The 24,796-nt window shown below is 31.5% G+C and overlaps 1 pseudogene across 1 annotated transcript in view; it reads left to right on the top strand.

Moving 5' to 3' along the window:
• Positions 1-24,796, top strand: part of LOC143248734 (twitchin-like) — a 301,767-nt pseudogene that overhangs the window by 53,372 nt on the left and 223,599 nt on the right. Inside the window, exons 13-21 of the transcript XR_013027162.1 lie at positions 1,814-1,854; positions 2,602-2,739; positions 3,094-3,194; positions 3,736-3,854; positions 6,826-7,062; positions 9,314-9,353; positions 11,126-11,210; positions 13,380-13,478; positions 15,791-16,061. The product of XR_013027162.1 is annotated as a twitchin-like (transcript). The remainder of the gene's footprint in view (positions 1-1,813; positions 1,855-2,601; positions 2,740-3,093; positions 3,195-3,735; positions 3,855-6,825; positions 7,063-9,313; positions 9,354-11,125; positions 11,211-13,379; positions 13,479-15,790; positions 16,062-24,796) is intronic.

The raw sequence follows: 24,796 nt of genomic DNA, 5'->3' as shown, positions 1-24,796 counted from the left end.
AAGACAGAGTTTTAATCTATTAAATGACATATAATTTTATATTGTTTTTGGTATAGAGTGTGGTAAGTTTTGTCTTCAGTTTGAAAGATTATCTCGTGTTGTTCAGATCGAGCAGTAACGAGAATTAGTTTGAGTCCCTCTTGTCTTAGTTAGAAAGTCAGTTAATTTATAATAGTTTTTTTGTGTTTTAAGATGTATTATTTAAGTAAATAAAATTATATAGTGTAATAGTACCATCATAATAAAAAAATAGGCTTAAATTTCATTGGCAATTGACAGCAAAAAAAAATGAGAGGACAAAAGTAAATACTATATTTATTATTTTTCAGATATAATCTTTATTTATTACTGTAAAGGTATCTAAAAATTAGAAACATGTTAGGTAAGATAATGAAAAAATAAACAATTCTTCATGAGATATGCTCAGAGCAGCTTTTCTGTTATGTTATTTATTATAGTAATGCATTTGATGAGTGATTTGCAACTTGTGTGGTATGGTTATAAGAAAGAACAAAAGTGTAATTTTTATTTATCTTGTATTTTTTTATGATGGTTAAAAGGTTTGACAACAAGGTTTAAAATATGTAGTTTTCCAGAAAAAAAATATGTTTGTTATTTCTTTAGGTGGTTTTAGAGATTATACAGATGAAATTTGAAAATTTTTATATGGAAACGTATTTCAATCTTAATATGAAAACCACTTTGTATTTGGAACAATCAGAAGTTTGATTTCTAGATATTCAAAGGCAAATCATTAGTAAAAAGCTACTAATTAAAAAATCTGATATTTCATGTTTAAAAGAATTGCAATATATACTGAAATCTTACCATATTTTGGGAAGATACATAAACATATTAAAATTATAGTTTGGAAACCCTGATGAACACTTGTGATTATAAGATAAGTCACATCAACCAACCCCATATGGAAAGAGTTTTCATCTCCATTAATGAAAAAATTACATTTAAATATACTAATTGAGGTATCATATCTGAGTGTCATTTTCTAAGCTAATTTTCAAAAATGTTCTGTTCTCCATTACCTCTATAAACTGATACAAAGGTTTTTATAAATAGTTAATGTTTTACATGGGTATGAAAAAGATTTGTAAGCTGAATATTTAACATTTTTCTGCTTTTCATTTTGTGAAAAATTAAAGAACAGTTTCATAAGCCAAATATTATTTTGCTGTACCACTTCTGTGGAATTGTTTTTTTCATTAACCAACATTTTAAAATACTTTATGACACAGAGAGATATTGGTTTTAAATATGTATGGATATTTTTATCTGTTTATCTTTTTATTTTTTACTTCTAACATATAATTTATTTTGTGATATCTTGAGACTAGTTTAAGATATATATGTAGTTTATATTTTATGAGATTAGTTTGAAATATGTATATATAGTTTGTTATTTTAACTCAAAAATAAGTCAAAACAAAAACAAATTAAACAAAAAATGCTGCATCAACTGAAAAAATCCCAGGGTTCAAGCTACAATGTGGGACTATAAAATGTACCCTAGGTTTTGGAGGTGGCTGCAGAAGTAGGGCCCACATAGCAGTCTGTCAGTCTTAACCTCCATTTGTGTCACACATAAGAAATAAAGAATAGCAATATGTATAGAATATTTATATTGAGTTAAAATAACAAAATATAGAATATTTATCTTTTTATTTTTACTTCTATAATATAAACTATTTTATAAATATTGAGACTGGTTTAAAATATACTTTGTTTGTCTCTCTATATTTGCTTATAGTATATATGTATTTTATGAGTCCATATATTTGTAATATACTTTTTTAAGAACTTGAAAAGAAGAAATGGGAGAAGAAGGAAGAAAAAGAGGTCTGTGTTTACATTATTTGGATATTTTATCTGATCATGGTTTCAGTAAGTTTATGCTGTAAGAAAAGAAATTTGACAAAGAAATATACAAAACGTTTACCCATGTTATTCAAAATTTCATAAAATGTTAGCAAAAGATCTGACTTTAATCTACAATTACTTATAAAAAATCTTTTTAAACACTTTTTCAGATACTTGTTACAGACTAAAGCAGTGGTAGTGAATGACATAAAATTACTAGATGTTTGAGGGTTTTCTTTGGTTGACTAGGATGTGACCAACAAATTAAATAAACAATACAATAAAATAATTTATTTCTGTTTTAGTTTATTGTTTGAAAATCTATTTCCATCTTCCTTTACTGTTTCTCTTTTCTATTTTATTTTTTATTAGTGTTTGTTCTTGACTGAATATTTAATGAAACAAATTGTGAACAGAATAATTTAATATAAAATTGAAGTGTTATGGCTGGTCTTTAGTTTTGTCTGTCTTAAATTTGAAATAAAAAATAAGATTTTTTTTAATATGGAAGAAATGCTTTGGGTTAACATATTAGTGTTTGATTAAGATGACAAAAAGCAATTTAAATACATCATTGATCAGTTTAATCTGTTATTTTCTATGTTTCTCTTTAGTTTTTTAATTCAGTTTGATGAAACAGTTTTTTATGAGAGCTGCAAAGTATGCACTCATTTTTTATGTAGACTTATATTTTTTGTGACCATTTAGGCTGTTTTACACTTTCAGACCGAGACTGAAGCCAAGAAAATCAAAGAGAAGAAAGAAAAGAAAATAAAAGAAAGAAAAGAAGAACAAGTGGTTGAAAAAGAACTTAAAACTGAAGAAGAACGTATGGATTCAGTGGAACTGGGTAGCCCTGAAGAGGTATAGGAAAAAAACCTACTTCTGCATTATTGATAGTGCTTGTTTTTACGTGGTAGTGTTAAATTTACTAGTTTTGATATTCATGGTAATAGAGTAAAGGCTTCAATATTTTCTGATCAAGTGTACACAGAAATATTTTGTTATTTATATGTAATGAATAAATTTACATGAGATTAACTCAGTTTTACAGAATTTATGTCTTTTCTTCATTGATTGAAATTAAACGAGAAAAATCATGCTTGTGTTTAAAAATGTAAATATTTCTTATTAGATTCAGAAGTAAAGACATCATTTTAATTTATTTACGTCTGTGTAATAAATTAAATACAAAACCGTAATTTCTTCATTTTTCAGAAAGGATTATTGGATGAATCAGGGAAAATAAAAATGCGACCTAGTGAAATGGTGGAATCAAAACAGAAACGAAAATCTAGTGTTGACCAACGAAAACAAAGGTACCATAGAAAGAAATACAAAGTAAAAGCTCAGTATTAAACTACAAATGAACGTTGTTCTTTGTTACACAATTACTTATACATTATGTAAAAGATGTACAAGTTTTTGTTTCTGATGTGTAAAGAGATAAAGGCTCATATTCACGTTGTCCACTCATTGGAAATGTGGACCCCAAAAGTGAGATTTTGATGTTTTTAATTTTAGGTATTGTTCTTACTTTATTTGTATTTTACTTTAATACAGAATCGAGGTTATCTTAATTCTCCTTGTCTTCAAAAATGTAAATCTGTTATCAACTTCAAATTGTATATGGACAGGAAGTTTATAATTATTCTTATATTTTTATTTTGTCAGACCAGTTGTTCTCATACCATGATTACATTAACTGTAATATAGTTGGTCATTTATTCAGGCTAGCTGTCCTCATGCTCCAATTACATCAACTGTGATATACTTATTCATTTGTTCAGGTCAGCTATTCTTATGTAATTAATAAATCAACTGTATAAAAAAAAGTTATATTAGTGCAATTGTTTTCAGCATACCAGAGAAACCAGAGCCTATTGATCAACCATCAACACCCCTTCGTCCAATCCCTGATGATGAAGAAGCCCCTCCTTCTATTCTGGACTATCAAGAAAATAATACAGCCATTGAGGGTAACTAAAGTTTCTAAACTCTTTGCAAGTTTTAACATTCTCCATGTTCACACATAATCTGTGATACTTGTAATAATTTGTAGCATTTCCATGTTTATAGTTAGTATAAAAAATATGTATTTGTAATAATAGTTTTTAATCTTTCTATGTTTATGTTTTATATAAAAACTTGTGTTTGTGATGTTTTCTAATATTTCCGTATCTATATTTAATATAAAAACTTGTATATGTAATTATACTTTTTAGCATTTTCATGCTTATATTTAATAACATAAGTTTCAGGACAACATGGGACCATTTGGTCCATCTTAGCTGTCCTATCTCCTGAAATAAACTAAAACTATTAATAAATAAATTAAAAAAAATTAAAGTCAAACCCAACCATTCATGTACTTATCAATCTTTTTCTTAAATTAACTTAAATTTACTGCCTCCACAATATGTGAAAGCAACCCATTTAAAAGGCCAACTACTCTGTTAGAAAAATAAAATTGTCTTTGATGAAGATGACTCCTATCCTGCCAAAATTTATGTTCAACAGTGAGAATAGTTCTACTGTTCTCACTCTTAAATATGAAGAAAGATAATGCATCAATACTATCAGTTCTTTTTACAACCTTTAACACATCAATCAGGCCCCTCTAACTCTTCTTTTTTTAAAGAGAAAACAATTTGAGATATTTCAACCCCTTCTTGTATGACAGCCTCCTCTGAATTGTTTTCAAACATTCAATGTACTTACTAATTTTAGTTACCTTACACTAGCAACAGTACACTACTTGTATGGCTTTAGACTTTAGAGACTGATCAATCACCACACCAAGTTATCTTTCTTTCATAACACTTTTAAGATTATTCTCATACAAATTATACTTATAATTCAAATTATAATTACCCACAAGCATCATTTTGCACTTGTTATAATAAAAATTCATTTGCCATTTATTTGTCCAACTCACTAAATGATCTATATCCTTTTGTAAATCAGCAGCATCCTCTTCACAGCTAGCAACACCCGAAACCTTAATATCACCTTCAAATATAAGTGACTTGTTGACCATTCCTTCATCTTTGTCAATGATTTAAATAAAAAAGGGCAAAGGTCCTAAGACTGAGCCTTGATATACCTCACTTGTAAAATGTATCTGGTTTGATTGAATTCTGTTTGTAACAACCTTCTGCTTTCTTCCATCTGGCCACTTTTCTGTCCAGTTTACTAACTTTTTCTCAACACCCGTAGAGATAATTTTTTTATACAAGTCTTTTTATGTGGCACTGTGTCAAATGCTTTTTGAAAATCCATATACACCAAATCTACATCCTTACCCTCATCTGCATAAGGAGCAACCTTTTCAAAGAAAGTCAAAAGATTTGTAAGGCAAGATTTCCCTTAGTGAAACAGTGTTGACTATCTAGTATAATTCTAAACTTGGTTAAATGGTTTTGCAAAATTTTTCTCACACTTTATATAAGACTAATCGGCCTGTAATCACTGAGTCAATTTTTGTCACCTCCTTTGAAATAGGAGTTATATTAGCCTCCTTCCAATCCTTTGCTACTTGTCCACTCTCTAAGGATTTATAAAAAAATAGTAGCAGATGGTGCACATATCCAATCCTTAACCTTCTTTGAACCCTTAGAGAAATATCATATAGTCCAGGAGCCTTATCATTATTTAAAGTTTCCAATTTTTCTTTAACAAGTCCAGATTTAAAACAGTTATATTGTCGAACCTTGTTGTCATATATCAGTTGTTCAGTATTTCAGTAAAAGCTGAAGAGAAAAGTAAAATTTAATAACTCAGCCATCTTGTAATCATCAGATATGAGCCTTCATTTATAATTGGTCAAGTGCCCTACCTACATCCTGATATTTTGTTTACCATAAGTGTATTTAAAGAAATTCTTTTCAGCCAACCTTTTCTCATACATTGTTTATGATGTCCTAGTGTTCTGTTTCACTAACTTTCTAGACATTGTATAATCTACTAAATCTACTGTTATACCAATCAGTTGAAAGTTTTTTAAATCTGTGATTCTCTTCTTTCATTTTATCTCTTACACTTTTTGTGAGCCAACCTGGTATTTTTACTAACAGCTACCATTTTCTTTCTATAAGGAATATGCTTACCTTGAACATTTAAAAATTTATCTTTAAAAAGTTTTCTATATTTGATCAGTGTCTTCAAATAACTCAGCTATTCAGTTCACAACAGATAATTCTTGTCAAATCCATTGTATTTGTAAAACAAGTTTCTAATATTTCTATTTTTATATTCAACATAAAAATATGTATATGTTATAACATGTATATGTTTATTTTTAATATAGAAATTTGTATATGTTATAATAGTTTTTAAAATATATGTTCATATTTAATATAAAACTTGTATGTGTAACAAATAACTTTTTCCACGTTTATTTATATAATGTAAAAACTTGAACATTTAACAAGTTAAAATTTTCCCTGTTTATGTATAATGAAGTATAATTCTTCTACTTGTAACTAAGTACAGCAAATTTGTATGTATTTGAATAAATTATGGTTTTTGATAAACGTGAGGAAAAATTGGAGTTGTACGTGCTATTGATATGTCAATTTTTGTGTATATGAAGTACTATTTACTTTTGCTAAGTAATATATCTGTGAAGACTTTGAATTTTTTCATAATAAACATTTCATTTTTATGCAGATTGACTGATTTCAACTTGTGAATGAAAATGACTTAAACAAGAATTTTTGATTGTGTTATATAAATTAAAATTTAAAATGTAGACAAGATTCAACTGTTGATCTTGTGACCCTTATAACACCTAGATAATATATCTATAGCTTTTACCGTAAATTGACGTAAAGGTTTCTTTTTAAAAAGTGATTAAAAAGTAGTTTATGAAGACTGTAAAATTGTGTCTACAGTATGTACCAACCCAAGATTACTGTGAACATTAAAAAACTATATATTTCATCACAGGTCAGACAGGTTACTTGATATTCAAGGTCAAAGGCAATCCAGCTCCAGAGTTTCGTTTCTACAAAGGGGTTAGTGAGATTTTTGAGGGAGGACGTTACAAAGTGGTCACTGATGGTGACACTAATACTGTATATTTCTGCATTGTTAAAGTCAAGTTGACAGATGAGGGTCGTTACAAAGTGGTTGCATACAACAAACATGGAGAAGACACTGTAGACATGTCTCTATTCGTCAGTGGTAAGCCTTGATTTAATTACTCGTCCAAAGAGCATATCTCTTTTTGTCAGTGGTAAACCTTGATTTAATTACATGTACATTAGGCATGTAGAAGGTACAATAGTTTTATCTTTTTTTGTCAGTGGTAAATCCTGATATAATTACATGTACAACAGATGTGGAGAAAATATAGTAAGCATGTGATTCTCTGTAGATTTTCAATGACATGGTTTGTTTGTTGCTAGTGAGCATCACAATTAATGAGTATTAGTTGCTTCTTTACAGATTTTAATCGTGTGTTCTTATTTGTTGCTGATGAGTCATAACAGTTGATGAATTTTGATAAGTGTTTCTTGTTCACTTACTATGGTAAAGAAAGAGTGTGTGTGTTCTTATAGCAAAGCCACATTGGGCTATTGGGTAAAGAAAGAGTGTGTGTGTTCTTATAGCAAAGCCACATTGGGCTATTGGGTAAAGAAAGAGTGTGTGTGTGTTCTTATAGCAAAGCCACATTGGGCTATTGGGTAAAGAAAGAGTGTGTGTGTTTTCTTATAGCAAAGCCACATTGGGCTATTGGGTAAAGAAAGAGAGTGTGTGTGTGTTCTTATAGCAAAGCCACATTGGGCTATTGGGTAAATAAAGAGTGTGTGTGTTTTCTTATAGCAAAGCCACATTGGGCTATTGGGTAAAGAAAGAGAGTGTGTGTGTGTTCTTATAGCAAAGCCACATTGGGCTATTGGGTAAATAAAGAGTGTGTGTGTTTTCTTATAGCAAAGCCACATTGGGCTATTGGGTAAATAAAGAGTGTGTGTGTTTTCTTATAGCAAAGCCACATTGGGCTATTGGGTAAAGAAAGAGTGTGTGTGTTCTTATAGCAAAGCCACATTGGGCTATTGGGTAAAGAAAAGTGTGTGTGTTCTTATAGCAAAGCCACATTGGGCTATTGGGTAAAGAAAAGTGTGTGTGTGTGTTCTTATAGCAGCTCAACCACATTGGGCTATTGGGTAAAGAAAGAGTGTGTGTGTGTTCTTATAGCAAAGCCACATTGGGCTATTGGGTAAATAAAGAGTGTGTGTGTTTTCTTATAGCAAAGCCACATTGGGCTATTGGGTAAAGAAAGAGTGTGTGTGTTTTCTTATAGCAAAGCCACATTGGGCTATTGGGTAAAGAAAGAGTGTGTGTGTTCTTATAGCAAAGCCACATTGGGCTATTGGGTAAAGAAAGAGTGTGTGTGTTTTCTTATAGCAAACACCACATTGGGCACAAAGAGTGTGTGTGTTCTTTCAGCAAAGCCACATTGGGCTATTGGGTAAAGAAAGAGTGTGTGTTCTTATAAAGCAGCTCACAGTGCCACATTGGGCTATTGTGTGTGTGTGTTTATAGCAAAGCCACACATCAATTGGGTAAAAGAGAGAGTGTGTGTGTTCTTATATAGCAAAGCCATTGGGCTATTGGGTAAAGAAAGAGTGTGTGTGTTCTTATAGCAAAGCCACATTGGGCTATTGGGTAAAGAAAGAGTGTGTGTGTTTTCTTATAGCAAAGCCACATTGGGCTATTGGGTAAAGAAAGAGTGTGTGTGTTTTCTTATAGCAAAGCCACATTGGGCTATTGGGTAAAGAAAAGTTTGTGTTTTCTTATAGCAAAGCCACATTGGGCTATTGGGTAAAGAAAGAGTGTGTGTGTTTTCTTATAGCAAAGCCACATTGGGTTATTGGGTAAAGAAAGAGTGTGTGTGTTTTCTTATAGCAAAGCCACATTGGGCTATTGGGTAAAGAAAGAGTGTGTGTGTTTTCTTATAGCAAAGCCACATTGGGCTATTGGGTAAAGAAAGAGTGACATGCCAGTTTATCAAGCTGTTTTTTGTTTTCATTATTTTTGTTTTCAAGAAAGTAATAATTTCAGTTATTTGAAAGTTTTGATTACAAATTTCGTTTTTTCTGTGATTTTATAATACCAGGTCATTTTTGTTTTAATTGAGAAATTTTTAAAATTAACTGTTTTTCATTTATCAGAAATCTTCAGAATATGTAACGAAAGTAATTCACATACTTATCAGTTACTGTTATTTGTTATAGTTATAATTACAGGACCTTTTATACTAAGTTGTTGCCAAATAACTAATTAGAGCATACTTGAAAAACAAATCCACTGATTTAGTGTTCACAAGATTAACTCAGTAGGATTATTTCTACAGATATGCTTTTAAAGCAACAAAAATTATTTGTTATTTAATGAAAGTAACAATTTTTTTCTTCTTTTTTTATACATATAGATGAAAATGCTGTGGACTTCAGAACAATGTTAAAACACAAGTATGTGTGTATCTCAAAATTCTGATGATGAATCATCTCTGAAGTATTTCCTATGTTAGATACTCTGGTTTTAATACACCCTACATAGCTAGTACAGAGGACTGAGTACTTTATACTAAAACAATTTTGAGTATTCAAATCAGTAAATTATGTGACATCTCAGGTAGTGTAAATTTATGGTGGAGGACCATTTATCAAAACTAAATTTTTTTATATTGCTATTTCATAGGTAGCACAATACTTTTTGGGAAGAGTATTCAACAGGTAGGGTATTGCAAGATATTCATACGCTCAGAATGTAAAGAAATGTTCTTATCAGAGATTTATAATTTCTAAAATTAGGATATTTCTTGTACTTGATGTCATTGGTAAACAAAGGAATGTGGATCACTGTGGGGCACCATGATTATCCAAAAAGAAACCTGAACTAAAGTGAACTACAGCTTTAGCAAAGTGCAGGCTAGTGACAAAAGCTATTGACATACACCAGTTAACTGACTGTTACATAACGAAGAGGGATCTCATTCTGGAAAAGTGACACAAGTCACATGTATAGAAGCTGCTTTCACAACATATCTGTTTAATTGTCTTGTACCTAAAGCAGCTGGTGGATGAAATAGCTATTCATGATATTCAGTATGAAGATATGTCAGTCAGGTTGACAGACACATGATCTGGGGAATTATGTATAATCAGATAATTGAAGTACCTCCTAAGAAAACCATTGTTCTAGTACACTAGATGAATTATGGAAGGTCATCAATTGCTCTTGAGATGAAAGTTTTATGCCAGAACCCCTTTTGTTGTGATAAACTAATGCTGCATAGTTATTGTAAAGTTAAACAGTCATCAAATAGAGCATGACTGGACATGTGAACTGCAACAACATTTACTGTAAAGTTGTTGTATTATAAAGTATTCAGCCTATATACTAGTGTTCTGTAGAAGCAAATAGTGTTCTACAGTTTTCTTGCTGGTAAAATAATTATACTGATATAGCACCTGAACAACATTTTTATTGTTATAAAATCAAGACATTTTTCTCATTAATTATGTTAAGTTACTTATGTTTTATTATGACATTTTGGTGATAAGTAAATTTAATATTTTTTGGTGGAATAATATAATTTTTAATGTTTTCCTTAGTAAGTTTGTAAATATAGGCACAGGCTGGAAGTAGTATTTGTTTAGGTTTTAAAAGGTAGTGTTTTTGGTTAGGTAGAAACAATCAAACCTTCTACATGTGTCAGAATGTAGAAATAGCAGGAAATTGTGCTAGCTTGATATGACTTTTAACCTTTCTCCCATTTCATCCTTCCTTGTTCCTTCAACTGTGATCAAAAATAAGACAGAACTGGAGGCTATGATGTGTATACTCTTGTGTATTGTTTATAAATCCTTTAAATATACATATTTTAAAGTAGTTTCATTCACAAATAAATTGGTGTCTAATACAAAGCAAAAATGCTGTGAATGCAACTGAAGATGTGTCTGTCTTTAAAGAGTTTCATACATTAGTCAGAGTTAGTTATAAAATGTAAACAGTACAGTGTGTAACTTAACATATTTCTTTATTTTTAAATATGTTTACACCTTAGTTGGAGTTTATTATAAAATGTAAATGGTACAGCATGTAACTTAATGTGCTTCTTTGTTTTGAACATTTCAAATATGTATGTAAGTGTTTGCTAGAAAAATGAAATAGTGTCATATATTCTGCTTTCACTTACTATGAAGTAAAATATGTGTAATAATAAATTTTGTACTTACAGGCAGTATTCCAAAAGGGAGTTGGAAAAAAGTACACCTGACTGGGGGGAGTTGAAGAAAGATGAAGATAGAAACAAAGATATCAAGGTAAGGGGTGGTTTGTAAATACTGTATACCCTTACTATTCAGTTTTGATAAACTTATTGGGACAAAATATGGTGAAATTGTTTGTATTAAAATATGAATTACTTAATTGGTCAAATAATGATTCTTATATCATTAACTGCATATAAGTTAAAGTAAATATGCACTAATTGTATATATATATGTATGTTTGTTAGGATTGAAGCTTACGTTTGCAAAGAGAGCTGTTTTGGTTGTACATAAGTAGTTTAAGTTACAGTTGTGGGTTAATTTTAATAGTTCAAGAAACAGAAATGTTTTGTAGATTAAGTGTAGTATTTCAGGTTACAGACTACAGAGTAGTTTAAGTTAGCAGAGAGATTTACTATTGGTTATCTTTAGTGATTCAAGTTACAGAGGTTTTTGTTTTGGTTAAGTTTTGGGTCAGTTTTAAGGTTTAGAGTTAAATTACTTATATTTTAATTGGTGAATAAACTATTTTTTCTAAACAAGACAGTCAGAGTATCTTAAATAATGTTTCATGCTTAGTTTTAGAACTGTTTTTGTGAAAAATACTTTTAAAGAATATGGCTGAAAAACTGTTTAACATATGTGTTTGTTTAATTATTTCACAATTTTATAATAAGGTATGAGGTGAAATGTTTTGTTCTTTTCACATAAGCAGGATTTTGAAGTGTGCAAACTTATTGCAGAGTAAAGAAGTTTGATTTTGTTTCTTTAAGATTCCAGATTTATTACACCATGTTTTCATACTTTTGTAAATTGTTCCATTTGCTAAATGTTTTAGTGTGTAAGAATTTTAAATTGTTATTGAAGAAAGTTGTTCTTTACTAAGCTAGCATATTTCTGAGTTTAATTTAATGATATAATAATATTATAATGATATAAAGATTACTTAGGTTAAAGTGGATGCCTCATGTTATAATACATTAATGTAATTAGAGGAATTATTCTGAGCCTTCACTTGCAATAATATTGTTAATTTATTTTTCATGTTGTTTGTACAAGCTAGAGGGAAAATGTTTCATTGTTATATTTGTGGATCTAGTTTTATTAACCAATTTTGTTATTCCTATTTATGTTATATTTCTTGTGTCTGTAGTAGTAATTACTTTCCTGTAAATGGGTGTAGGAAATGAGTAGCTGGTTTAGGTGTGGTATGCTACTTATTAAACTGTATTTCCTGATCTGAACTTTGTGATCAGAGATGATAGACAGTGTATCCTAATCTCTGTGTTGGTTACCACTAGGATCATACCTTCTTTATAGTTTTCATCTTGTGTTTTTCATGTACAGTCTGTGTCATTGTAAAATTTTTGACATAGATTGTGTTATACTAAATTTTCAAGTATGGAAATGCTCTTGTATGTCACTGGTTTTTATCTAAATTTTAGAATTAATGTAACTGTTCTGTTACATGTTCTGAAGTTTATTTTATAATAGTGCACTGCATATGTTTTATTGTAATATAACTTTTATGTGTTTTTGATAAATAATACAGTTGTTGCTCCCCACTGGCACATGGTATGTCTGCCGACTCACACCACTAGAAACCAGGTTTTGATACCTGTGGTGGGCAGAACACAGGCCATTATGTAGCTTTGTGCTTAATTCCAAACAAACAAGTAAAACAACAATACAATTGTTAGATGTTGCTACCGACACAGCATCAAAAACTGAATAAGAGCTACATCTGTTTTTTTGTGAAAGTTGTAAAAATTTAGTTTTGTGTAATATCAGGCTTTAAAACAGGCTTTAACCTTACCCTAGTTGATTGTTAAATTACCTGTTTATGTGACATGTGATTAATATTTTTGTATTCCTTATTTCTCTTTTCTTAACATATTGTTGCAATGTTATTATTTTTACAAAGTGTATTTGTTTCTTAGAGGTTTGCTCTGAATAATTAAATCATTTAGTTATTGATAAATAAAATCTCTCATAATTTAACACAGTAGTGCAACTGATAATATGGAGTTATTTATCATTTCCTTATTCAGATTGTAGTAAGTTGGACAAATAAAATCATCTGGTGATTATTCAAAGATATTCTTTAAAGATTCTTGTGATATGAGCTGTTGTGATTATTAACAGTGTGTTGTGCCATCCTTGGTCAAAGTGGTGTCTTAAAAGTGTTGTCCTGATAGAATGTACTGTTGTGTTGTACCATAGACCTTAATGGATCGACGAGGTTCTCGGGACAGGCGGCGCCAATCATTAGCTGAAATCATACCTGACTGGCCAACTCTGCAAAAAGTGGTGACACGACAGGTTGGAGGATGAGAATTATTTTGCTTTCTTTCTCTTAGTCTCTTTCCATCTTTTTTTTTGCACTTTCTTTCTTTCAAATGTTTTTACTTGTTTTGAGGGTGAATCACATCATGGGTTGGTTGTAGCAGTCTCTGTATGTTCATCTTCTTGAACTTTATATTTTCTTGTATCTCTTTTTATTTCCTTGGCTTATTCCAAGACTTAATTACATCTTTTGCTGGCTGCAACAGTTCCTGTATTCATGTATCATTTTCAACTTTGTTTTTTCTTTTATATTTTTTCCTTCCTCTGTCTTCACTTTTGCTTTCATATTTTTATTCTCTGTAGTTTTATATGTTCTGGGCTAATATACATTTTCCTGAATCTTGTATTTCAAGTTCTTCATATTTTTTTTAAAAGGTCAGACATGTGATAAATATTTATTTTCAAAAACTCATTTTTATAATTACTGTACAAATTTGAATTAAGTTGTCAGAATCTTCACAGTAGTGTAAATTAAACAACTTGCATTGTCTTACGTGTTAAACTGAACAAAATTAAACCTTGAAGTTTAATTGTTTATTTAAAAATGTCTCATTGTAGACAGGCTAAACTATGAATTCATGTTCTGTTTTGTCTCCTGAATATAATATGAATAAACTTTTGTAAAGTATGCTCTTCCAGAATTATTGATACGACTGACATATGTTCTTTTGAATATTTCTTCTTTACTTTTGTGTTATTAACAGAAGTGGAAATAGATCTTTCTTATTTCATCTTTCTTCCTGCAGCAAGAAGTAAAGCTGATGTATTAAACATTATGATATCTTAAATATGATTATCATTTTATTTTACCTCTACTGCTGTGTAACAGTCCTTTCAAGTTTTAAGTGTTTTTTTTTAATAAGTATTTATTTTTTGTTTGCTATTGTGACTGCTGTCTTGGTTGGAAAAAATCCACTGATACATTTCAGAAGTATAGACATTATGTAAAACAAAGAAGAGATAGTCTAACTTTTAAACATATTTCTTTTTTAAATTTTAACATAGTGTAAAAACTTTAAGTGAACTAGAATTACAGCTCAAACTGTGTATTTGTACATTAGACAATAAAGTAAATATATTTACAATTTGGAAAAATATTTGTTGGGGGAATACTTATTTTCTATGGACATTTAAACAGTAGTATAATTATGTTTTTATAGTCCTTTTTTGTAGGACTATAAATTAAAAGGTTACAGTTAAATGTTGTTTATTTGAGAAAATAAGTTTCAACTTTAGATATGTAAATATGTCCAAAAACGTGTCTTTTGTGAACATTTAGTTATTAAAGCTTAGAGTTTACTACAATGTAAGATATTGAGATAATTAGATGCTTTTTTAAACTAAGGTTTTTGATAAATTGTTAGTCAAAGTTATGAGAAGGTGACAAAATTATTTGAATAATATTTAGTTGTTTTGTGTGTGTTTCGTATAGCAAAGCCACAAATGGCTATCTGCTGAGCCCACCGAGGGGAATCAAACCCCTGATTTTAGCGTTGTAAATCCGGAGAAAGTTGTTTTGAGCATGTCAAATTGTTCCACCAAAGGACTGTATAAATTCTATAGCTGTTGGTTCTAATGAAATAATAGAGATAATATTGATTGTTTTCAGAGGTGGGCTAATATAGACTTTTATTGTAAGAATTTCTACTTGTAAACTGTAGTAGATCTTTAAGAAAATTTGTGGAGTCAGCTTTTTTTTTTGTAATAATTTCTTGTATTGAACTGTGGTAGACATTAGGAGTATTTTTGTGTATGTTTTATTGTAAGAATTACGAATAATAAACTGTAGTAGACAATTAGGAAGCTCTGTGTTGTCAAATCTATAAGTTATTAAAAACAAGAACACTGTAACTTATGTTAATAAGTATCTGTCTGGATTATTTATTAAAAAGATACCTTCACATCTGCTCAAGTTATTTGTTTTTTTGTCTGTGTGTCAGTAATATAATTATGTTTTTGTGTCAAATGGTAATAAAATTTAATTATAGTGCTGTTGAGAGTAACAGAAGCCTATTGCATAATTTCACATTTCCAGCTAGTTGGATATATAATTTGTGTTTGAATTTTTTTAACCGTATTCAAAATGGCTACTCGTTTTGTTTAATACAACATAATTTAAGTGAACCAGGTTTTCTGGATACGATGTTTTGTAATGCCCCTCTTGTTATGAAGTATAGTACAATTTAAATGAACCAGGTTTTCTGGATAAGATAGTCTTTATTACTTCTTTTCCTTCTTAATATGGTCTGAACACTAACTGTTTGTCTGACTTTGAATTATCTCTTCAGAAAGCTGATACCTTCATCAAGCCTCTCATCAACGTACAAGTGAAAGAAGGAAAGGACAAGCAGGCTCGATTTGAAGCTGTTTTTTGTAAATCAGGGGTAAAAGCAAAATGGTTTAAAAATAAACAAGAGCTTTTCTTGGGTAAAAAGTATCACATGAGCAGTACAGGTGATCTCCATGTGTTGGAAGTGATGAATCCAGTAGAGGATGATGCAGGAAAATATATCATTCAGTGTTTGGATACTTCTTGTTCTGCATTACTTGAAGTAGAAGGTAAGTTATCTTTGCATTTCTGTTATTCATAGAATTAAGAATCTTTCTTCTACAATACCACCACAGTTATAAATATGGTAAACATATGAAATGGTTTTTCATTATATCATGGAGTTCCCTAATCTAAAGTCAATGGCTCTTCACATACACTGTTTAACAGGTTTCTCTAAAGTCACATGATCTTCGCAACAGCTGTATGATAAGTTTCCTTTATCTAGAGTAGCTGGTTCTTCACGACACAGTATCACAGGTTTTCCCAATCTAAAGTCACTGGCTCTTTGCAACTCTGTACTTCAGGTCTACTAAACTTACATTTCCCTGTCTCTTCATAACAGTGCATCACAGGTTTTTATAATCTAATGTCTTAGGATCTTCACAATAGTGTACCACAGGCTTTTCTGATATACAATCACACAACCTTCAAAACAGCGTATCACAGGTTTTCATAATTCAACATTACTGGTCCTTCACAACACTGTGAAGTGTTTATTAGTTGTCAGTGTGATGTCTGTTTTAAATCACAGTTTTCCTTGTTTTCAACTGGACGACACCTAGTGATTGAGCCTGAATACCCCTGTTGGTAAACAAAGTAAGCATTTTTCTATAGTGCTATAGATCATCTTAAAGTTGAAGTAATGTCATAGAAGTTCTACAAGCAGTGTGAGTCTTAAAATATAAAATACTAATGTGAGAGAAAAGAAAGTGATTTCATTAATTGTCTTCATATCCTATGTTTGGAAGAAACCAGTGTAACATCTCTTCTTCAGTACATTATACAGGTGAACATTCAGTATGTAAGAAACCAGTGTAACATCTCTTCTTCAGTACATTATACAAGTGAACATTCAGTATGTAAGAAACCAGTGTAACTTCTCCTCTTCAGTACATCATACAAGTGAACATTCAGTATGTAAGAAACCAGTGTAACTTCTCCTCTTCAGTACATTATACAAGTGAACATTCAGTATGTAAGAAACCAGTGTAACTTCTCTTCTTCAGTACATCATACAAGTGAACATTCAGTATGTAAGAAACCAGTGTAACTTCTCCTCTTCAGTACATCATACAAGTGAACATTCAGTATGTAAGAAACTAGTGTAACTTCTCTTCTTCAGTACATCATACAGGTGAACATTCAGTATGTAAGAAACCAGTGTAACTTCTCTTCTTCAGTACATTATACAAGTGAACATTCAGTATGTAAGAAACCAGTGTAACATCTCTTCTTCAGTACATTATACAAGTGAACATTCAGTATGTAAGAAACTAGTGTAACTTCTCTTCTTCAGTACATTATACAAGTGAACATTCAGTATGTAAGAAACCAGTGTAACTTCTCTTCTTCAGTACATCATACAAGTGAACATTCAGTATGTAAGAAACTAGTGTAACTTCTCTTCTTCAGTACATCATACAAGTGAACATTCAGTATGTAAGAAACCAGTGTAACTTCTCTTCTTCGGTACATCATACAGGTGAACATTCAGTATGTAAGAAACTAGTGTAACTTCTCTTCTTCAGTACATTATACAAGTGAACATTCAGTATATAAGAAACCAGTGTAACTTCTCTTCTTCGGTACATCATACAGGTGAACATTCAGTATGTAAGAAACCAGTGTAACTTCTCCTCTTCAGTACATCATACAAGTGAACATTCAGTATGTAAGAAACCAGTGTAACTTCTCCTCTTCAGTACATCATACAAGTGAACATTCAGTATGTAAGAAACCAGTGTAACTTCTCCTCTTCAGTACATCATACAAGTGAACATTCAGTATGTAAGAAACCAGTGTAACTTCTCTTCTTCAGTACATTATACAAGTGAACATTCAGTATGTAAGAAACCAGTGTAACTTCTCCTCTTCAGTACATCATACAAGTGAACATTCAGTATGTAAGAAACCAGTGTAACTTCTCTTCTTCAGTACATTATACAAGTGAACATTCAGTATGTAAGAAACCAGTGTAACTTCTCCTCTTCAGTACATTATACAAGTGAACATTTAGTACGTAAGAAACCAGTGTAACTTCTCTTCTTCGGTATATCATACAAGTGAACATTCAGTACGTAAGAAACTAGTGTAACTTCTCCTCTTCAGTACATTATACAAGTGAACATTCAGTATGTAAGAAACCAGTGTAACTTCTCTTCTTCAGTACATCATACAAGTGAACATTCAGTATGTAAGAAACCAGTGTAACTTCTCTCTTCAGTACATCATACAAGTGAACATTCAGTATGTAAGAAACCAGTGTAACTTCTCCTCTTCAGTACATCATACAAGTGAACATTCAGTATGTAAGAAACCAGTGTAACTTCTCCTCTTCAGTACATCATACAAGTGAACATTCAGTATGTAAGAAACCAGTGTAACTTCTCTTCTTCAGTACATTATACAAGTGAACATTCAGTATGTAAGAAACCAGTGTAACTTCTCCTCTTCAGTACATCATACAAGTGAACATTCAGTATGTAAGAAACCAGTGTAACTTCTCTTCTTCAGTACATTATACAAGTGAACATTCAGTATGTAAGAAACCAGTGTAACTTCTCCTCTTCAGTACATTATACAAGTGAACATTTAGTACGTAAGAAACCAGTGTAACTTCTCTTCTTCGGTATATCATACAAGTGAACATTCAGTACGTAAGAAACTAGTGTAACTTCTCCTCTTCAGTACATTATACAAGTGAACATTCAGTATGTAAGAAACCAGTGTAACTTCTCTTCTTCGGTACATCATACAAGTGAACATTCAGTATGTAAGAAACCAGTGTAACATCTCTTCTTCAGTACATCATACAAGTGAACATTCAGTATGTAAGAAACTAGTGTAACTTCTCTTCTTCAGTACATTATACAAGTGAACATTCAGTATGTAAGAAACCAGTGTAACTTCTCTTCTTCAGTACATTATACAAGTGAACATTCAGTATGTAAGAAACCAGTGTAACTTCTCCTCTTCAGTACATCATACAAGTGAACATTCAGTATGTAAGAAACCAGTGTAACTTCTCCTCTTCAGTACATCATACAAGTGAACATTCAGTATGTAAGAAACCAGTGTAACTTCTCCTCTTCAGTACATCATACAAGTGAACATTCAGTATGTAAGAAACCAGTGTAACTTCTCTTCTTCAGTACATTATACAAGTGAACATTCAGTATGTAAGAAACCAGTGTAACTTCTCCTCTTCAGTACATCATACAAGTGAACATTCAGTATGTAAGAAACCAGTGTAACTTCTCTTCTTCAGTACATTATACAAGTGAACATTCAGTATGTAAGAAACCAGTGTAACTTCTCCTCTTCAGTACATTATACAAGTGAACATTTAGTACGTAAGAAACCAGTGTAACTTCTCTTCTTCGGTACATCATACAAGTGAACATTCAGTATGTAAGAAACTAGTGTAACTTCTCCTCTTCAGTACATTATACAAGTGAACATTCAGTATGTAAGAAACCAGTGTAACTTCTCTTCTTCAGTACATCATACAAGTGAACATTCAGTATGTAAGAAACCAGTGTAACTTCTCTTCTTCAGTACATCATACAAGTGAACATTCAGTATGTAAGAAACTAGTGTAACTTCTCTTCTTCAGTACATTATACAAGTGAACATTCAGTATGTAAGAAACCAGTGTAACTTCTCTTCTTCAGTACATCATACAAGTGAACATTCAGTATGTAAGAAACCAGTGTAACTTCTCCTCTTCAGTACATCATACAAGTGAACATTCAGTATGTAAGAAACCAGTGTAACTTCTCCTCTTCAGTACATCATACAAGTGAACATTCAGTATGTAAGAAACCAGTGTAACTTCTCCTCTTCAGTACATCATACAAGTGAACATTCAGTATGTAAGAAACCAGTGTAACTTCTCTTCTTCAGTACATTATACAAGTGAACATTCAGTATGTAAGAAACCAGTGTAACTTCTCCTCTTCAGTACATCATACAAGTGAACATTCAGTATGTAAGAAACCAGTGTAACTTCTCCTCTTCAGTACATCATACAAGTGAACATTCAGTATGTAAGAAACCAGTGTAACTTCTCCTCTTCAGTACATCATACAAGTGAACATTCAGTATGTAAGAAACCAGTGTAACTTCTCTTCTTCAGTACATCATACAAGTGAACATTCAGTATGTAAGAAACCAGTGTAACTTCTCTTCTTCAGTACATCATACAAGTGAACATTCAGTATGTAAGAAACTAGTGTAACTTCTCTTCTTCAGTACATTATACAAGTGAACATTCAGTATGTAAGAAACCAGTGTAACTTCTCTTCTTCAGTACATTATACAAGTGAACATTCAGTATGTAAGAAACCAGTGTAACTTCTCTTCTTCAGTACATCATACAAGTGAACATTCAGTATGTAAGAAACCAGTGTAACTTCTCCTCTTCAGTACATTATACAAGTGAACATTCAGTATGTAAGAAACCAGTGTAACTTCTCCTCTTCAGTACATTATACAAGTGAACATTCAGTATGTAAGAAACTAGTGTAACTTCTCTTCTTCAGTACATTATACAAGTGAACATTCAGTATGTAAGAAACCAGTGTAACTTCTCTCTTCAGTACATCATACAAGTGAACATTCAGTATGTAAGAAACCAGTGTAACTTCTCCTCTTCAGTACATCATACAAGTGAACATTCAGTATGTAAGAAACCAGTGTAACTTCTCCTCTTCAGTACATCATACAAGTGAACATTCAGTATGTAAGAAACCAGTGTAACTTCTCCTCTTCAGTACATCATACAAGTGAACATTCAGTATGTAAGAAACCAGTGTAACTTCTCCTCTTCAGTACATCATACAAGTGAACATTCAGTATGTAAGAAACCAGTGTAACTTCTCTTCTTCAGTACATTATACAAGTGAACATTCAGTATGTAAGAAACCAGTGTAACTTCTCCTCTTCAGTACATCATACAAGTGAACATTCAGTATGTAAGAAACCAGTGTAACTTCTCTTCTTCAGTACATTATACAAGTGAACATTCAGTATGTAAGAAACCAGTGTAACTTCTCCTCTTCAGTACATTATACAAGTGAACATTCAGTATGTAAGAAACCAGTGTAACTTCTCTTCTTCAGTACATCATACAAGTGAACATTCAGTATGTAAGAAACCAGTGTAACTTCTCCTCTTCAGTACATCATACAAGTGAACATTCAGTATGTAAGAAACCAGTGTAACTTCTCCTCTTCAGTACATCATACAAGTGAACATTCAGTATGTAAGAAACCAGTGTAACTTCTCTTCTTCGGTACATCATACAAGTGAACATTCAGTATGTAAGAAACCAGTGTAACTTCTCTTCTTCAGTACATTATACAAGTGAACATTCAGTATGTAAGAAACTAGTGTAACTTCTCCTCTTCAGTACATTATACAAGTGAACATTCAGTATGTAAGAAACTAGTGTAACTTTTCTTCTTCAGTATATCATACGAGTGAACATTCAGTACGTAAGAAACCAGTGTAACTTCTCCTCTTCAGTACATTATACAGGTGAACATTCAGTATGTAAGAAACTAGTGTAACTTCTCCTCTTCAGTACATTATACAAGTGAACATTCAGTATGTAAGAAACTAGTGTAACTTTTCTTCTTCAGTATATCATACGAGTGAACATTCAGTATGTAAGAAACCAGTGTAACTTCTCTTCTTCAGTACATCATACAAGTGAACATTCAGTATGTAAGAAACTAGTGTAACTTCTCCTCTTCAGTACATTATACAAGTGAACATTCAGTATGTAAGAAACTAGTGTAACATCTCTTCTTCAGTACATCATACAAGTGAACATTCAGTATGTAAGAAACTAGTGTAACTTCTCTTCTTCAGTACATTATACAAGTGAACATTCAGTATGTAAGAAACCAGTGTAACTTCTCTTCTTCAGTACATCATACAAGTGAACATTCAGTATGTAAGAAACCAGTGTAACTTCTCCTCTTCAGTACATCATACAAGTGAACATTCAGTATGTAAGAAACCAGTGTAACTTCTCCTCTTCAGTACATCATACAAGTGAACATTCAGTATGTAAGAAACCAGTGTAACTTCTCCTCTTCAGTACATCATACAAGTGAACATTCAGTATGTAAGAAACCAGTGTAACTTCTCTTCTTCAGTACATTATACAAGTGAACATTCAGTATGTAAGAAACCAGTGTAACTTCTCCTCTTCAGTACATCATACAAGTGAACATTCAGTATGTAAGAAACCAGTGTAACTTCTCCTCTTCAGTACATCATACAAGTGAACATTCAGTATGTAAGAAACCAGTGTAACTTCTCCTCTTCAGTACATCATACAAGTGAACATTCAGTATGTAAGAAACCAGTGTAACTTCTCTTCTTCAGTACATTATACAAGTGAACATTCAGTATGTAAGAAACCAGTGTAACTTCTCCTCTTCAGTACATTATACAAGTGAACATTTAGTATGTAAGAAACCAGTGTAACTTCTCTTCTTCAGTATATCATACGAGTGAACATTCAGTACGTAAGAAACCAGTGTAACTTCTCTTCTTCGGTATATCATACAAGTGAACATTCAGTACGTAAGAAACTAGTGTAACTTCTCCTCTTCAGTACATTATACAAGTGAACATTCAGTATGTAAGAAACCAGTGTAACTTCTCTTCTTCAGTACATCATACAAGTGAACATTCAGTATGTAAGAAACCAGTGTAACTTCTCTTCTTCAGTACATTATACAGGTGAACATTCAGTATGTAAGAAACTAGTGTAACTTCTCCTCTTCAGTACATTATACAAGTGAACATTTAGTATGTAAGAAACCAGTGTAACTTCTCTTCTTCAGTATATCATACGAGTGAACATTCAGTACGTAAGAAACCAGTGTAACTTCTCTTCTTCGGTATATCATACAAGTGAACATTCAGTACGTAAGAAACTAGTGTAACTTCTCCTCTTCAGTACATTATACAAGTGAATATTCAGTATGTAAGAAACCAGTGTAACTTCTCCTCTTCAGTACATTATACAAGTGAACATTGTGTATGTAAGAAACTAGTGTAACTTCTCTTCTTCAGTACATTATACAAGTGAACATTCAGTATATAAGAAACCAGTGTAACTTCTCTCTTCAGTACATCATACAGGTGAACATTCAGTATGTAAGAAACTAGTGTAACTTCTCTTCTTCAGTACATTTTACAAGTGAACATTCAGTATATAAGAAACCAGTGTAACTTCTCTTCTTCGGTACATCATACAGGTGAACATTCAGTATGTAAGAAACCAGTGTAACTTCTCCTCTTCAGTACATCATACAAGTGAACATTCAGTATGTAAGAAACCAGTGTAACTTCTCCTCTTCAGTACATCATACAAGTGAACATTCAGTATGTAAGAAACCAGTGTAACTTCTCCTCTTCAGTACATCATACAAGTGAACATTCAGTATGTAAGAAACCAGTGTAACTTCTCCTCTTCAGTACATCATACAAGTGAACATTCAGTATGTAAGAAACCAGTGTAACTTCTCTTCTTCAGTACATTATACAAGTGAACATTCAGTATGTAAGAAACCAGTGTAACTTCTCCTCTTCAGTACATCATACAAGTGAACATTCAGTATGTAAGAAACCAGTGTAACTTCTCCTCTTCAGTACATCATACAAGTGAACATTCAGTATGTAAGAAACCAGTGTAACTTCTCCTCTTCAGTACATCATACAAGTGAACATTCAGTATGTAAGAAACCAGTGTAACTTCTCTTCTTCAGTACATTATACAAGTGAACATTCAGTATGTAAGAAACCAGTGTAACTTCTCCTCTTCAGTACATCATACAAGTGAACATTCAGTATGTAAGAAACCAGTGTAACTTCTCTTCTTCAGTACATTATACAAGTGAACATTCAGTATGTAAGAAACCAGTGTAACTTCTCCTCTTCAGTACATTATACAAGTGAACATTCAGTATGTAAGAAACCAGTGTAACTTCTCTTCTTCGGTATATCATACAAGTGAACATTCAGTACGTAAGAAACCAGTGTAACTTCTCCTCTTCAGTACATTATACAAGTGAACATTCAGTATGTAAGAAACCAGTGTAACTTCTCTTCTTCAGTACATCATACAAGTGAACATTCAGTATGTAAGAAACCAGTGTAACTTCTCCTCTTCAGTACATCATACAAGTGAACATTCAGTATGTAAGAAACCAGTGTAACTTCTCCTCTTCAGTACATCATACAAGTGAACATTCAGTATGTAAGAAACCAGTGTAACTTCTCCTCTTCAGTACATCATACAAGTGAACATTCAGTATGTAAGAAACCAGTGTAACTTCTCTTCTTCAGTACATTATACAAGTGAACATTCAGTATGTAAGAAACCAGTGTAACTTCTCCTCTTCAGTACATCATACAAGTGAACATTCAGTATGTAAGAAACCAGTGTAACTTCTCTTCTTCAGTACATTATACAAGTGAACATTCAGTATGTAAGAAACCAGTGTAACTTCTCCTCTTCAGTACATTATACAAGTGAACATTCAGTATGTAAGAAACCAGTGTAACTTCTCTTCTTCAGTACATCATACAAGTGAACATTCAGTATGTAAGAAACTAGTGTAACTTCTCCTCTTCAGTACATTATACAAGTGAACATTCAGTATGTAAGAAACCAGTGTAACTTCTCTTCTTCGGTACATCATACAAGTGAACATTCAGT

Source organism: Tachypleus tridentatus, chromosome 4, assembly GCF_004210375.1.
Source record: "Tachypleus tridentatus isolate NWPU-2018 chromosome 4, ASM421037v1, whole genome shotgun sequence".
Lineage (NCBI taxonomy): Eukaryota > Metazoa > Arthropoda > Merostomata > Xiphosura > Limulidae > Tachypleus > Tachypleus tridentatus.
The sequence above is the reverse complement of the archived record's forward strand: the minus strand, read 5'-3'. Positions and strand labels throughout refer to the sequence as shown.